At 41.2% G+C, this 16,556-nt stretch overlaps 1 protein-coding gene, 5 non-coding genes and 2 pseudogenes across 6 annotated transcripts in view; 7 read left to right on the top strand and 1 right to left on the bottom strand.

The window, feature by feature from the left end:
• Window positions 1-16,556, bottom strand: part of trmt10b (tRNA methyltransferase 10B) — a 65,757-nt gene that overhangs the window by 7,458 nt on the left and 41,743 nt on the right. The window lies entirely within an intron of this gene.
• LOC118565971 lies at window positions 3,272-3,470 on the top strand (annotated as a pseudogene).
• LOC118565968 lies at window positions 5,324-5,539 on the top strand. Its single transcript, XR_004932717.1, has one exon. It is a non-coding gene; the product is annotated as a small nucleolar RNA U3 (small nucleolar RNA).
• On the top strand, window positions 6,951-7,166 carry LOC118565967. Its single transcript, XR_004932716.1, has one exon. It is a non-coding gene; the product is annotated as a small nucleolar RNA U3 (small nucleolar RNA).
• On the top strand, window positions 8,579-8,794 carry LOC118565966. Its single transcript, XR_004932715.1, has one exon. It is a non-coding gene; the product is annotated as a small nucleolar RNA U3 (small nucleolar RNA).
• On the top strand, window positions 10,205-10,389 carry LOC118565972 (annotated as a pseudogene).
• On the top strand, window positions 13,773-13,988 carry LOC118565965. The gene has a single exon (XR_004932714.1). It is a non-coding gene; the product is annotated as a small nucleolar RNA U3 (small nucleolar RNA).
• Window positions 15,400-15,615, top strand: LOC118565963. The gene has a single exon (XR_004932712.1). It is a non-coding gene; the product is annotated as a small nucleolar RNA U3 (small nucleolar RNA).

Genomic DNA, 16,556 nt, shown 5'->3' with positions numbered 1-16,556 from the left:
TCGTTCTTTGAACTAATAAGTCAAAAATGACTCAACACTTATAGACCTGCTCCGAATAATGCAATTCACCACGGCAATGGCAGGACATAAGAAGTGTGTATTTCTTGCCAAGGGAATTCTAAATTTTAATGGCGGCATTTGGCGAATAAAACTAATAAAAATAAACAACGCTGTTGTTGATCAAAAACCTAGAGGTAGCGGCACACATTGAACGCACACACATTGAACAAGTCAATGTGTGTCATCAGTGGCGAATTAAAGCTGTGTTCTCGCACACCACCCTCATTAAAGGAGTAAGAAATTTACTGCAAAATTAACCACAATCATTATCACTTGTCACCCAGGATGGAAGTAACATTCCCTATAAACAATCTGTCCTCTCTATTAACAATGTCTTAGTCCAAGGGTGTCCAAAGTGCGGCCCAGGGGTCCCTGTGCTGATTTTTTTGCAGCCATCCAACTGAATTTCAAGAACGATTTACCGCTGGCGACTCTATGCAGATGGAAACGTATAATTTTAATTGTGGTAAATTTATTATAGACAAGTTGAAATCTTACGATTGAATGCTAAATTGGATGTTCAGTACAACACAAGACATTTGTCTATTAATAATAATAATCATCATAATCATCTTTATTGTCACTGCAACATACATTCCATTGAAATTTGTTCTCTGCATTTAACCCATCTCCTTGGGAAGCAGTAGGCTGCCACTGTGCAGCGCAGGGGGAGTAAAGGGTTAAGGATCTTGCTCAGGGACACACTTTTTACATTTGCTTTAATTTCATAGTACATAGCACAACTTTTACTCAAAATTCAGACTTTGGTGCATTAAAAACTGATTGGAATTCATTTGACAAAATAAGCTAACAAAGTTTACCATACTTTTCTTAAAATTATCATATTTTGGTAGGCAGGGTTAATATTTTTGGTTATGTTATTTGTTTTTTGGCCTTCAAGCGCTTTCGATTTAACAATTTTGGCCCAATAGCTGAAAAATTTGGACACCATTGTCTTAGGCTACATTCACACTGCAGGTCTTGATGCTCAATTTCGATTTTTTTGAGGTGGCTGTTCACATCACTATTAAATGTGACAGTCATCAGACGACCAATTCTGTCTGAATGGTTCAGGAAGGCCGCAAAACAACCCGCATGCATGGATGACAGAAAGAAACATCACATAGTAGCGCACTGTTTACAGAAGTAATGATGAATGTAATTGTTTCCAGAAGAAAACTTTAAGTAAGTAAACTTTATTTATAGAGCACCTTTCACAGGATAAAAACCACAAAGTGCTTCACAATAAAAACAACCATATAACAACACAAAATAAAAATATGAAAACATGAAACAGTATAAATGCAACATTAGCATAAAACTAGTTAAAAACTAGTTAAAAGCCAGTCGGAACAAGTGGGTCTTCAACTGCTTCTTAAAAGAGTGAACAGAGTCGAGACAGCGCAAAGATAAAGCGATTGATTCCACAGTCTGGGGGCCACAGCTTTAAAAGACCGATTCCCTCTGGTCCTGAAATTATTTTATGGAATCATTAACAGCCTTTGACTGGAGGATCTCAAACTACGAGATGGGGAATATGCTTGTATGAGGTTGGTGATATTAACTGGAGCTTGGCCACTCAGGGCTCTAAAAGTAAAGACTAAAATTTGGTTATTTGGTTCTGAGGGGCAATGATGAGTGTTTCCGTTCCATTGTTTACCTGCAAGTAGTTGTCACAGAGCCACTGTTTAATATCATTAACACTTGATCAAGCACGACATCTTAAAATATTCAGTAGGCTTAAAGGAACAATAGAGCTGAATGTCATCAGCATAGAAATGATACGATACATCAGGGAACTGCCTGATTATCTGTCCAAGAGGGTGAAAATATATAAAAGAAAAATAACAGGTCCCAAGACAGAGCACTGTGGTACCCGACATAGCAGGTATTTTGAGTCGGACATGAACATGTTTCCAAAAACACTAAACGAGCTTCCAGAGAGATAGGATTTAAACCACTCTAGAGCCTTACAATAAAGTTTTGTTTAAAAAAAACGTTAAAAGAAAATAAATAATAAAAAAAACCGCGGATGCCGGCTAGCATCTCTCCTTGTTATTATTAGAAAGCTGTTCAACAATGGGAGCTGACAATATTAAGACCACATCATACCAAGATGAAGACAGGTAAGAAGAAAGCAGCAATGCTATTAATAACGTTTTTTTAGGGAGCACTAACTGCTACCAGTATGTGTGTGTATGTATAGTGAGAGTCAAGAGGGTGATGTGAAAGATGGATAAAATGTGACATGACGGTTCAGACTGAGGACACTGAAAAATTTCCGAGTTGTTTCCGAATTAGTACCACATATAAGTGGCACAAATCCGACTTTTTTTTTTCTTTTATCTTGGGGGCGGGAAGACCAGAATTGGGCCATTCACACTGCAGTGAAAAAGACACATGGGTCGCATATGGGCAAAAGATCGGACTTTGGTTGGATTTCCCTGCAGTGTGAACGTAGGCTTAGGCTACGTTCACACTGCAGCCTGAAGTGACCCAATTCAGATTTTTTTGCCCATATACAACCTGGATCTGACCTTTTCATGACAGTCTGAACAACAAAGATCAGATTTTTTCAAATGCGACCCAGGTCGCTTGGATATGTGGTCCTGAATCCGATACGTATCTGATCTTTTCAAATGCGACCTGTGTCTGTACGGCCGGGTCGCATTAATCCGACCTGTACGTCATTGATACTTGACAAACGTCACTAACGGTGGACCTGGCTATACCAAAGAGGTTGGCTAAAAAAAAAAAAAGAGGTTGACTATTGTGTGGTAACAAGCACCTGTTGCAAGTCAAAACAGTCCCACTGCAACGCGTTTACTCTCTACTATTGTCGCCGAAGATGTGTTTTTAAGAATTCTTATGAATGAAGTCTGTATCGGTAAAGCCGCTCACATCACTAAAACTTGGCTCTCATACTTTTCGATCATCTTAAAAAGATTGCGTTGGTAATGTGCTTGCTCAGGTTGGAGAATAACGTAAAGAACGCAAGATACGCTGCAGCATTACGATACATGTTTACTTCCGCAAACAATGAGCACACTTGCTATCTATGACGTCATCGCATCCTCTACTGCGCATGCGGGACACTTAGGTGTATGAATGCAGTTCACATAGGAGATTACATACAAGTCGCATATACTTGAAAATGTGAACGGACAGGCAAAAAAATCCGATTTCACAAAAAAAATCGGAATTGAGCATTAAGACCTGCAGTGTGATCGTAGCCTTAGTCACATTTTTCTCCTTTCAAACCATCGCTTACCACGATGATGAGTTGCTGATACTCCTTCTTGAGCATGAAGTGGGTAGAAAGAGATGATTTGTTTCATGTACTCTCTACCAATGATGACTGTTCACTGTTGATTCAGAGACAGTGAAGGTTGGAGTATGATCAGAGTGGATGTGTTTGTTGTCTGAAAATCAAGTATTCTTCACAACCGCTTTATTGGTACATTTATTCTTATTAACATCTGTAAATGGAAGTTTGTCTCTTTTCTTACTTGAGAACACAGACACAAAAGCTGAGAACCGTCCTACATATAGTGCAAAAGACTGCTTCAATCTGCCAAGACCCAGGATTGACTGTGTAAACGAACAGGTCAGTCATTCACAAGCCAATGTCCTGTTTGTCAGGTTGTCCAGGACAGCCAAATCCCACTGGGCAGAAAGTATTTCTGCTTCCCAGTCACAATTGAGCTGCTTCTGGATTTTGAGGTCTATAAAATGCATCAAAACATTTAATGATGTGCAATTGGGAAGGTGTAGCAATGCAGTAGTTCCAATGGCACAATCTCTTCCAAGAAGAAGACACCCGTACATTGGCACGTAGTTCACCCCATCCCATTATTGGCTATCCTTAAAACAAATAGCTATTCGTTTACAAGGACTCTTGTGAACAACAGACTCTCTGCATAGTCCAAGTCAACAATGTCACATAGTCAAAAGCTACAAGAAAGAGGCGGAGGAACATCCAGAATGGTTGTCCAGAAACCATCACATGCTACAGTGATAAAGTGACAAAACAATACGGTGGTTCTGATGGCCTCCAGTGTCCGTAGGGTACAACTTTGGGACAGATGCAGATGATTGTCATCAAAAGAGAGGCGCCATGTTCTTATGACCGGACTCACTGTTGTAATAAATAATATCAAATTATTAAAATGCAAAAATTCATGCTGTAGAAAGTGATAGAAACATCTACCATGGACAGTATTTACGCATTAATTTGTCTGCTGCTTTTTGCCGGCCCTCTCTGCTGGCTTTAACAGATTTTGAGGTGTTTTAATTAATGACTCAAATTCGGCATAACCTTCCATTAAAAGCTCGTGTTCTGCTTGGGAGAAAAACTGTGGCCGTTCTTTAGCCATGCTGACCAGCCAATAGCAGTGTTGCTGATCAATGTTTCTACTATCGATACATTTCCCCTTTTAAACAAACGCATGAACGCGCAGTTGTCTCAGATAACTCAATCCAGCCATACTAATCGTAAACAACAGGTGTGTTCGAAGAACCCAATTAGCCGGATCATGATTAGCCGGATGAAATCATCTTGGATGTCTCATTTGATCTCGGATGTTTTAAGCAACGTACGAAGAACGGACCCCTGGATTTGCTTTGAGCGACCACTTGATCTGATTTACCCAGTGTCAAGCTGCACAAAGCATTCACAATTTCTAACGCCATCCATGTCGTTGGACTGTCTGCTACAAACAGCTGGGAGGAGTACAGGTAAGACCAACATGTAACTGGGAAACCAGAGACGGTAAGTTAAAATACTGCAGTTATCTTAGATTTCTTGAATTCAAGGGCTACTGGCTGAGCAACAGATTGATCAGGCACAGGGTAGTCCAGGTCAGCAGGGGGGGCCATGTAAGTCGTGTAACTTTTCTACATGATCATTAATTTAAAAACTAGGATCAATGGCCTGGAAGTAATGAGAAAACGAAAAATAAATTGATCAGTGTTAAAAGCTCATCACATGAGCCATAGCTTTATAGCCAGCAAGACCCAATGTCCACTGTAAGAGACGTTTCATAAAACCTTATTAAATAAGATCAGGGAAAGAATTTTGCTACGTGTTTGCCTCATCTTCAATACTTCAGTTATCAAAAATATCAAAATTTCAAAACATTTTTTTCTTCTGGCCCTCAGGATCTACTTCAATTGCATGTATTGAGCTCCAGGTGTAGTCTGTACTGTCACTGAGAAGGGTACGGCGTTCAGACTAGTAGGTGGGTAGGAGCAGAGAAAAGTTAAGACTATACTTTCAGGGATCATTTCTAAAGTTATTGACTTGAGAAATGTGTTTCTACACTGTATGGTCTCGCTTACCACGATGATGAGTTGCTGATACTCCTTCTTGAGCATGAAGTGGGTAGAAAGAGATGATTTGTTTCATGTACTCTCTACCAATGATGACTGTTCACTGTTGATTCAGAGACAGTGAAGGTTGGAGTATGATCAGAGTGGATGTGTTTGTTGTCTGAAAATCAAGTATTCTTCACAACCTGCTTTATTGGTACATTTATTCTTATTAACATCTGTAAATGGAAGTTTGTCTCTTTTCTTACTTGAGAACACAGACACAAAAGCTGAGAACCGTCCTACATATAGTGCAAAAGACTGCTTCAATCTGCCAAGACCCAGGATTGACTGTGTAAACGAACAGGTCAGTCATTCACAAGCCAATGTCCTGTTTGTCAGGTTGTCCAGGACAGCCAAATCCCACTGGGCAGAAAGTATTTCTGCTTCCCAGTCACAATTGAGCTGCTTCTGGATTTTGAGGTCTATAAAATGCATCAAAACATTTAATGATGTGCAATTGGGAAGGTGTAGCAATGCAGTAGTTCCAATGGCACAATCTCTTCCAAGAAGAAGACACCCGTACATTGGCACGTAGTTCACCCCATCCCATTATTGGCTATCCTTAAAACAAATAGCTATTCGGTTACAAGGACTCTTGTGAACAACAGACTCTCTGCATAGTCCAAGTCAACAATGTCACATAATCAAAAGCTACAAGAAAGAGGCGGAGGAACATCCAGAATGGTTGTCCAGAAACCATCACATGCTACAGTGATAAAGTGACAAAACAATACGGTGGTTCTGATGGCCTCCAGTGTCCGTAGGGTACAACTTTGGGACAGATGCAGATGATTGTCATCAAAAGAGAGGCGCCATGTTCTTATGACCGGACTCACTGTTGTAGATCAGTACAACAAAAACATGACCTGGATTTGCTTTGAGCGACCACTTGATCTGATTTACCCAGTGTCAAGCTGCACAAAGCATTCACAATTTCTAACGCCATCCATGTCGTTGGACTGTCTGCTACAAACAGCTGGGAGGAGTACAGGTAAGACCAACATGTAACTGGGAAACCAGAGAAGGTAAGGTAAAATACTGCAGTTATCTTAGATTTCTTGAATTCAAGGGCTACTGGCTGAGCAACAGATTGATCAGGCACAGGGTAGTCCAGGTCAGCAGGGGGGGCCATGTAAGTCGTGTAACTTTTCTACATGATCATGAGTTTAAAAACTAGGATCAATGGCCTGGAAGTAATGAGAAAACGAAAAATAAATTGATCAGTGTTAAAAGCTCATCACATGAGCCATAGCTTTATAGCCAGCAAGACCCAATGTCCACTGTAAGAGACGTTTCATAAAACCTTATTAAATAAGATCAGGGAAAGAATTTTGCTACGTGTTTGCCTCATCTTCAATACTTCAGTTATCAAAAATATCAAAATTTCAAAACATTTTTTTCTTCTGGCCCTCAGGATCTACTTCAATTGCATGTATTGAGCTCCAGGTGTAGTCTGTACTGTCACTGAGAAGGGTACGGCGTTCAGACTAGTAGGTGGGTAGGAGCAGAGAAAAGTTAAGACTATACTTTCAGGGATCATTTCTAAAGTTATTGACTTGAGAAATGTGTTTCTACACTGTATGGTCTCGCTTACCACGATGATGAGTTGCTGATACTCCTTCTTGAGCATGAAGTGGGTAGAAAGAGATGATTTGTTTCATGTACTCTCTACCAATGATGACTGTTCACTGTTGATTCAGAGACAGTGAAGGTTGGAGTATGATCAGAGTGGATGTGTTTGTTGTCTGAAAATCAAGTATTCTTCACAACTACTTTATTGGTACATTTATTCTTATTAACATCTGTAAATGGAAGTTTGTCTCTTTTCTTACTTGAGAACACAGACACAAAAGCTGAGAACCGTCCTACATATAGTGCAAAAGACTGCTTCAATCTGCCAAGACCCAGGATTGACTGTGTAAACGAACAGGTCAGTCATTCACAAGCCAATGTCCTGTTTGTCAGGTTGTCCAGGACAGCCAAATCCCACTGGGCAGAAAGTATTTCTGCTTCCCAGTCACAATTGAGCTGCTTCTGGATTTTGAGGTCTATAAAATGCATCAAAACATTTAATGATGTGCAATTGGGAAGGTGTAGCAATGCAGTAGTTCCAATGGCACAATCTCTTCCAAGAAGAAGACACCCGTACATTGGCACGTAGTTCACCCCATCCCATTATTGGCTATCCTTAAAACAAATAGCTATTCGGTTACAAGGACTCTTGTGAACAACAGACTCTCTGCATAGTCCTAAGTCAACAATGTCACATAATCAAAAGCTACAAGAAAGAGGCGGAGGAACATCCAGAATGGTTGTCCAGAAACCATCACATGCTAGCAGTGATAAAGTGACAAAACAATACGGTGGTTCTGATGGCCTCCAGTGTCCGTAGGGTACAACTTTGGGACAGATGCAGATGATTGTCATCAAAAGAGAGGCGCCATGTTCTTATGACCGGACTCACTGTTGTAGATCAGTACAACAAAAACATGACCTGGATTTGCTTTGAGCGACCACTTGATCTGATTTACCCAGTGTCAAGCTGCACAAAGCATTCACAATTTCTAACGCCATCCATGTCGTTGGACTGTCTGCTACAAACAGCTGGGAGGAGTACAGGTAAGACCAACATGTAACTGGGAAACCAGAGAAGGTAAGTTAAAATACTGCAGTTATCTTAGATTTCTTGAATTCAAGGGCTACTGGCTGAGCAACAGATTGATCAGGCACAGGGTAGTCCAGGTCAGCAGGGGGGGCCATGTAAGTCGTGTAACTTTTCTACATGATCATGAGTTTAAAAACTAGGATCAATGGCCTGGAAGTAATGAGAAAACGAAAAATAAATTGATCAGTGTTAAAAGCTCATCACATGAGCCATAGCTTTATAGCCAGCAAGACCCAATGTCCACTGTAAGAGACGTTTCATAAAACCTTATTAAATAAGATCAGGGAAAGAATTTTGCTACGTGTTTGCCTCATCTTCAATACTTCAGTTATCAAAAATATCAAAATTTCAAAACATTTTTTTCTTCTGGCCCTCAGGATCTACTTCAATTGCATGTATTGAGCTCCAGGTGTAGTCTGTACTGTCACTGAGAAGGGTACGGCGTTCAGACTAGTAGGTGGGTAGGAGCAGAGAAAAGTTAAGACTATACTTTCAGGGATCATTTCTAAAGTTATTGACTTGAGAAATGTGTTTCTACACTGTATGGTCTCGCTTACCACGATGATGAGTTGCTGATACTCCTTCTTGAGCATGAAGTGGGTAGAAAGAGATGATTTGTTTCATGTACTCTCTACCAATGATGACTGTTCACTGTTGATTCAGAGACAGTGAAGGTTGGAGTATGATCAGAGTGGATGTGTTTGTTGTCTGAAAATCAAGTATTCTTCACAACCGCTTTATTGGTACATTTATTCTTATTAACATCTGTAAATGGAAGTTTGTCTCTTTTCTTACTTGAGAACACAGACACAAAAGCTGAGAACCGTCCTACATATAGTGCAAAAGACTGCTTCAATCTGCCAAGACCCAGGATTGACTGTGTAAACGAACAGGTCAGTCATTCACAAGCCAATGTCCTGTTTGTCAGGTTGTCCAGGACAGCCAAATCCCACTGGGCAGAAAGTCTTTCTGCTTCCCAGTCACAATTGAGCTGCTTCTGGATTTTGAGGTCTATAAAATGCATCAAAACATTTAATGATGTGCAATTGGGAAGGTGTAGCAATGCAGTAGTTCCAATGGCACAATCTCTTCCAAGAAGAAGACACCCGTACATTGGCACGTAGTTCACCCCATCCCATTATTGGCTATCCTTAAAACAAATAGCTATTCGGTTACAAGGACTCTTGTGAACAACAGACTCTCTGCATAGTCCAAGTCAACAATGTCACATAGTCAAAAGCTACAAGAAAGAGGCGGAGGAACATCCAGAATGGTTGTCCAGAAACCATCACATGCTACAGTGATAAAGTGACAAAACAATACGGTGGTTCTGATGGCCTCCAGTGTCCATAGGGTACAACTTTGGGACAGATGCAGATGATTGTCATCAAAAGAGAGGCGCAATGTTCTTATGACCGGACTCACTGTTGTAGATCAGTACAACAAAAACATGACCTGGATTTGCTTTGAGCGACCACTTGATCTGATTTACCCAGTGTCAAGCTGCACAAAGCATTCACAATTTCTAACGCCATCCATGTCGTTGGACTGTCTGCTACAAACAGCTGGGAGGAGTACAGGTAAGACCAACATGTAACTGGGAAACCAGAGAAGGTAAGGTAAAATACTGCAGTTATCTTAGATTTCTTGAATTCAAGGGCTACTGGCTGAGCAACAGATTGATCAGGCACAGGGTAGTCCAGGTCAGCAGGGGGGGCCATGTAAGTCGTGTAACTTTTCTACATGATCATGAGTTTAAAAACTAGGATCAATGGCCTGGAAGTAATGAGAAAACAAAAAATAAATTGATCAGTGTTAAAAGCTCATCACATGAGCCATAGCTTTATAGCCAGCAAGACCCAATGTCCACTGTAAGAGACGTTTCATAAAACCTTATTAAATAAGATCAGGGAAAGAATTTTGCTACGTGTTTGCCTCATCTTCAATACTTCAGTTATCAAAAATATCAAAATTTCAAAACATTTTTTTCTTCTGGCCCTCAGGATCTACTTCAATTGCATGTATTGAGCTCCAGGTGTAGTCTGTACTGTCACTGAGAAGGGTACGGCGTTCAGACTAGTAGGTGGGTAGGAGCAGAGAAAAGTTAAGACTATACTTTCAGGGATCATTTCTAAAGTTATTGACTTGAGAAATGTGTTTCTACACTGTATGGTCTCGCTTACCACGATGATGAGTTGCTGATACTCCTTCTTGAGCATGAAGTGGGTAGAAAGAGATGATTTGTTTCATGTACTCTCTACTAGTGATGGCGAGATGAAGCCTCATGAGGCATTGAACCACTCAGCCAACTGGTTCGAGAAAAGGTTCATTTCTTGACGGTTCATGTGCACACAGCACCACCTACTGGCAAGTTGTATAATCACAGCCAGCTGTATCTTAACACGTGTGATGCATATCATTTTTGTCTATTATGGCTCTTGGGAATGACTTCATAGAAGGTGTAGGACGAAATCATTTGTCTACATAAATTTTGTAAACACATGTGTATAATAAAATATTGTTTGAATGTATTCTCTGTGTGTAATTATTCCCAAAATAGTAGTGACATGATATGGCATGTTGTGTAATAATGTTTTTCTGTGACTCTAGAAAAATGGCATGGGCTTAATCAGGCAGAGGACAATGAAAGTGCTTGTGGAACTAGGCAGGGGGTAGTGAATAGGCTAATGCTTGTGTAACTTGGATGGTTCCATGCATTTTTATTAAGAAACAACAATTTCTCCACAGTTTTTGGTTTCAAATGATTTCTCTTTTTTGATACTACTTCTCCAACCTTTGAAAAGACACGCTCACATGGCACAGATGATGCCGGGGTGCATAAATAAATAAGTGCAAGTATGTACAGATTGGGGTACTGTGACCAATGATTAGCCCAGTACTATACGGTCCCACAGTTTCCCCTCAGCAGCAACACTGAAGCACACAGAGGTTCCCGCTGCGTCTTTACACACGATCCAGCTGCTGATGTCTCCTCTCTTTTCAGCTCAATGCAATTCTAGACAGTAACAGTTTATAACCTATATCACCTTTCACAGCAACAGGTTTCTCATCTCAGTCGACCAGACAAATCTCTATTGCTCTCCTCAGTGCGCTCTGGGCGGTGAGGTGGGAGGATTTTACCCGATGGTGCGCTGCGTGCGAGGGATAAACAGGGTGGAAATGCATAAATAAAAACTGTAAAGGGCTCCTATACAGTGATCATAGGAGCTGACCGGTCTGAGATCAGCCTCCTGATGTTACAAGTTCTTTAAAATGAAAGCGCGCACCCAAATTACAAGTAACGTAATTTTGCGCACCTGAAAAAAGCGCACGGCAGCAGCGCACCGAAGCGCTGAGGCACAGAAATACGGTGCATGTAGTTAAAAAATGCAGAATTAATAAAAACAACTTATAACCAGACGTAGCGTTTTAAACTGCATCTGGTGAGCAGAACTGTTTTATGACCCAGAGTGCAGCCATCACTGGTTCTGAATGAAGGCAATATCTGGCAGCAGCTCTCTTCCCCCGCCCCCTCCCCTCCTGCGTACGTAGTACAGGACCTTACCGGCTCACTTTCACCACTGTTAAAACTAAAATTATTCATAACTCTGATCGCTCTTCCTGCTGCTCTGTTAACATGAACTGCAGCAGGAATTATGGCCACAAGCTGTGAAAGAAGCTGAAACATCTCAGCAGAAGGCGGAGTTTTTATCGTCCGCTGCCCAGATGGGCGTTGGGATTTTTATGCGTGAAAAATGCCATGTTTGCGTGTGACCGTGTGAAGTCAGTGACGGTCAATGCGTGATAGTTGAGAGCACTGATCTCCTATCTATCTATCTCTCTCCTAAACTCTCCAAACACCAAACTAACTGTCTCAAACTAAATAACCACTATCCAAACTCTGCTATCCAAACTATCAAAACTCTATCCACTCTCTCAACTGACCGCAACTCGCCTACAACAACCCACATTTTGAATGGAGCCTGTGGGGTTTCTAAAAGCTGTCGAAGCCGCGCCAACATCTGAACCACTTCCCGAAGCAGTCACGTGGTACAGCCGGCCAGCGAGGCTTCGGCCGTCATCGTTTTCGGCTCCTCCCCTAAATGAAGCAAGCCTCGATACGCGCTTCACGGAAACGCCCCCTCCATTGCTCGACACACGCCTCGAAGCCTCGGCACATAACGTAACATCACTACTCTCTACCAATGATGACTGTTCACTGTTGATTCAGAGACAGTGAAGGTTGGAGTATGATCAGAGTGGATGTGTTTGTTGTCTGAAAATCAAGTATTCTTCACAACCGCTTTATTGGTACATTTATTCTTATTAACATCTGTAAATGGAAGTTTGTCTCTTTTCTTACTTGAGAACACAGACACAAAAGCTGAGAACCGTCCTACATATAGTGCAAAAGACTGCTTCAATCTGCCAAGACCCAGGATTGACTGTGTAAACGAACAGGTCAGTCATTCACAAGCCAATGTCCTGTTTGTCAGGTTGTCCAGGACAGCCAAATCCCACTGGGCAGAAAGTCTTTCTGCTTCCCAGTCACAATTGAGCTGCTTCTGGATTTTGAGGTCTATAAAATGCATCAAAACATTTAATGATGTGCAATTGGGAAGGTGTAGCAATGCAGTAGTTCCAATGGCACAATCTCTTCCAAGAAGAAGACACCCGTACATTGGCACGTAGTTCACCCCATCCCATTATTGGCTATCCTTAAAACAAATAGCTATTCGGTTACAAGGACTCTTGTGAACAACAGACTCTCTGCATAGTCCAAGTCAACAATGTCACATAATCAAAAGCTACAAGAAAGAGGCGGAGGAACATCCAGAATGGTTGTCCAGAAACCATCACATGCTACAGTGATAAAGTGACAAAACAATACGGTGGTTCTGATGGCCTCCAGTGTCCGTAGGGTACAACTTTGGGACAGATGCAGATGATTGTCATCAAAAGAGAGGCGCCATGTTCTTATGACCGGACTCACTGTTGTAGATCAGTACAACAAAAACATGACCTGGATTTGCTTTGAGCGACCACTTGATCTGATTTACCCAGTGTCAAGCTGCACAAAGCATTCACAATTTCTAACGCCATCCATGTCGTTGGACTGTCTGCTACAAACAGCTGGGAGGAGTACAGGTAAGACCAACATGTAACTGGGAAACCAGAGAAGGTAAGGTAAAATACTGCAGTTATCTTAGATTTCTTGAATTCAAGGGCTACTGGCTGAGCAACAGATTGATCAGGCACAGGGTAGTCCAGGTCAGCAGGAGGGGCCATGTAAGTCGTGTAACTTTTGTACATGATCATGAGTTTAAAAACTAGGATCAATGGCCTGGAAGTAATGAGAAAACGAAAAATAAATTGATCAGTGTTAAAAGCTCATCACATGAGCCATAGCTTTATAGCCAGCAAGACCCAATGTCCACTGTAAGAGACGTTTCATAAAACCTGATTAAATAAGATCAGGGAAAGAATTTTGCTACGTGTTTGCCTCATCTTCAATACTTCAGTTATCAAAAATATCAAAATTTCAAAACATTTTTTTCTTCTGGCCCTCAGGATCTACTTCAATTGCATGTATTGAGCTCCAGGTGTAGTCTGTACTGTCACTGAGAAGCGTACGGCGTTCAGACTAGTAGGTGGGTAGGAGCAGAGAAAAGTTAAGACTATACTTTCAGGGATCATTTCTAAAGTTATTGACTTGAGAAATGTGTTTCTACACTGTATGGTCTCGCTTACCACGATGATGAGTTGCTGATACTCCTTCTTGAGCATGAAGTGGGTAGAAAGAGATGATTTGTTTCATGTACTCTCTACCAATGATGACTGTTCACTGTTGATTCAGAGACAGTGAAGGTTGGAGTATGATCAGAGTGGATGTGTTTGTTGTCTGAAAATCAAGTATTCTTCACAACCACTTTATTGGTACATTTATTCTTATTAACATCTGTAAATGGAAGTTTGTCTCTTTTCTTACTTGAGAACACAGACACAAAAGCTGAGAACCGTCCTACATATAGTGCAAAAGACTGCTTCAATCTGCCAAGACCCAGGATTGACTGTGTAAACGAACAGGTCAGTCATTCACAAGCCAATGTCCTGTTTGTCAGGTTGTCCAGGACAGCCAAATCCCACTGGGCAGAAAGTATTTCTGCTTCCCAGTCACAATTGAGCTGCTTCTGGATTTTGAGGATCTATAAAATGCATCAAAACATTCAATGATGTGCAATTGGGATGGTGTAGCAATGCAGTAGTTCCAATGGCACAATCTCTTCCAAGAAGAAGACACCCGTACATTGGCACGTAGTTCACCCCATCCCATTATTGGCTATCCTTAAAACAAATAGCTATTCGGTTACAAGGACTCTTGTGAACAACAGACTCTCTGCATAGTCCTAATCAACAATGTCACATAATCAAAAGCTACAAGAAAGAGGCGGAGGAACATCCAGAATTGTTGTCCAGAAACCATCACATGCTGCAGTGATAAAGTGACAAAACAATACGGTGGTTCTGATGGCCTCCAGTGTCCGTAGGGTACAACTTTGGGACAGATGCAGATGATTGTCATCAAAAGAGAGGCGCCATGTTCTTATGACCGGACTCACTGTTGTAGATCAGTACAACAAAAACATGACCTGGATTTGCTTTGAGCGACCACTTGATCTGATTTACCCAGTGTCAAGCTGCACAAAGCATTCACAATTTCTAACGCCATCCATGTCGTTGGACTGTCTGCTACAAACAGCTGGGAGGAGTACAGGTAAGACCAACATGTAACTGGGAAACCAGAGAAGGTAAGGTAAAATACTGCAGTTATCTTAGATTTCTTGAATTCAAGGGCTACTGGCTGAGCAACAGATTGATCAGGCACAGGGTAGTCCAGGTCAGCAGGGGGGGCCATGTAAGTCGTGTAACTTTTCTACATGATCATTAATTTAAAAACTAGGATCAATGGCCTGGAAGTAATGAGAAAACGAAAAATAAATTGATCAGTGTTAAAAGCTCATCACATGAGCCATAGCTTTATAGCCAGCAAGACCCAATGTCCACTGTAAGAGACGTTTCATAAAACCTTATTAAATAAGATCAGGGAAAGAATTTTGCTACGTGTTTGCCTCATCTTCAATACTTCAGTTATCAAAAATATCAAAATTTCAAAACATTTTTTTCTTCTGGCCCTCAGGATCTACTTCAATTGCATGTATTGAGCTCCAGGTGTAGTCTGTACTGTCACTGAGAAGGGTACGGCGTTCAGACTAGTAGGTGGGTAGGAGCAGAGAAAAGTTAAGACTATACTTTCAGGGATCATTTCTAAAGTTATTGACTTGAGAAATGTGTTTCTACACTGTATGGTCTCGCTTACCACGATGATGAGTTGCTGATACTCCTTCTTGAGCATGAAGTGGGTAGAAAGAGATGATTTGTTTCATGTACTCTCTACCAATGATGACTGTTCACTGTTGATTCAGAGACAGTGAAGGTTGGAGTATGATCAGAGTGGATGTGTTTGTTGTCTGAAAATCAAGTATTCTTCACAACCGCTTTATTGGTACATTTATTCTTATTAACATCTGTAAATGGAAGTTTGTCTCTTTTCTTACTTGAGAACACAGACACAAAAGCTGAGAACCGTCCTACATATAGTGCAAAAGACTGCTTCAATCTGCCAAGACCCAGGATTGACTGTGTAAACGAACAGGTCAGTCATTCACAAGCCAATGTCCTGTTTGTCAGGTTGTCCAGGACAGCCAAATCCCACTGGGCAGAAAGTATTTCTGCTTCCCAGTCACAATTGAGCTGCTTCTGGATTTTGAGGTCTATAAAATGCATCAAAACATTTAATGATGTGCAATTGGGAAGGTGTAGCAATGCAGTAGTTCCAATGGCACAATCTCTTCCAAGAAGAAGACACCCGTACATTGGCACGTAGTTCACCCCATCCCATTATTGGCTATCCTTAAAACAAATAGCTATTCGGTTACAAGGACTCTTGTGAACAACAGACTCTCTGCATAGTCCAAGTCAACAATGTCACATAATCAAAAGCTACAAGAAAGAGGCGGAGGAACATCCAGAATGGTTGTCCAGAAACCATCACATGCTACAGTGATAAAGTGACAAAACAATACGGTGGTTCTGATGGCCTCCAGTGTCCGTAGGGTACAACTTTGGGACAGATGCAGATGATTGTCATCAAAAGAGAGGCGCCATGTTCTTATGACCGGACTCACTGTTGTAGATCAGTACAACAAAAACATGACCTGGATTTGCTTTGAGCGACCACTTGATCTGATTTACCCAGTGTCAAGCTGCACAAAGCATTCACAATTTCTAACGCCATCCATGTCGTTGGACTGTCTGCTACAAACAGCTGGGAGGAGTACAGGTAAGACCAACATGTAACTGGGAAACCAGAGAAGGTAAGGTAAAATACTGCAGTTAT

This window comes from Fundulus heteroclitus, chromosome 14 (genome assembly GCF_011125445.2).
Source record: "Fundulus heteroclitus isolate FHET01 chromosome 14, MU-UCD_Fhet_4.1, whole genome shotgun sequence".
NCBI classification, from domain to species: Eukaryota; Metazoa; Chordata; class Actinopteri; order Cyprinodontiformes; family Fundulidae; genus Fundulus; species Fundulus heteroclitus.
This window is presented reverse-complemented; position numbering and strand designations above follow the sequence as displayed.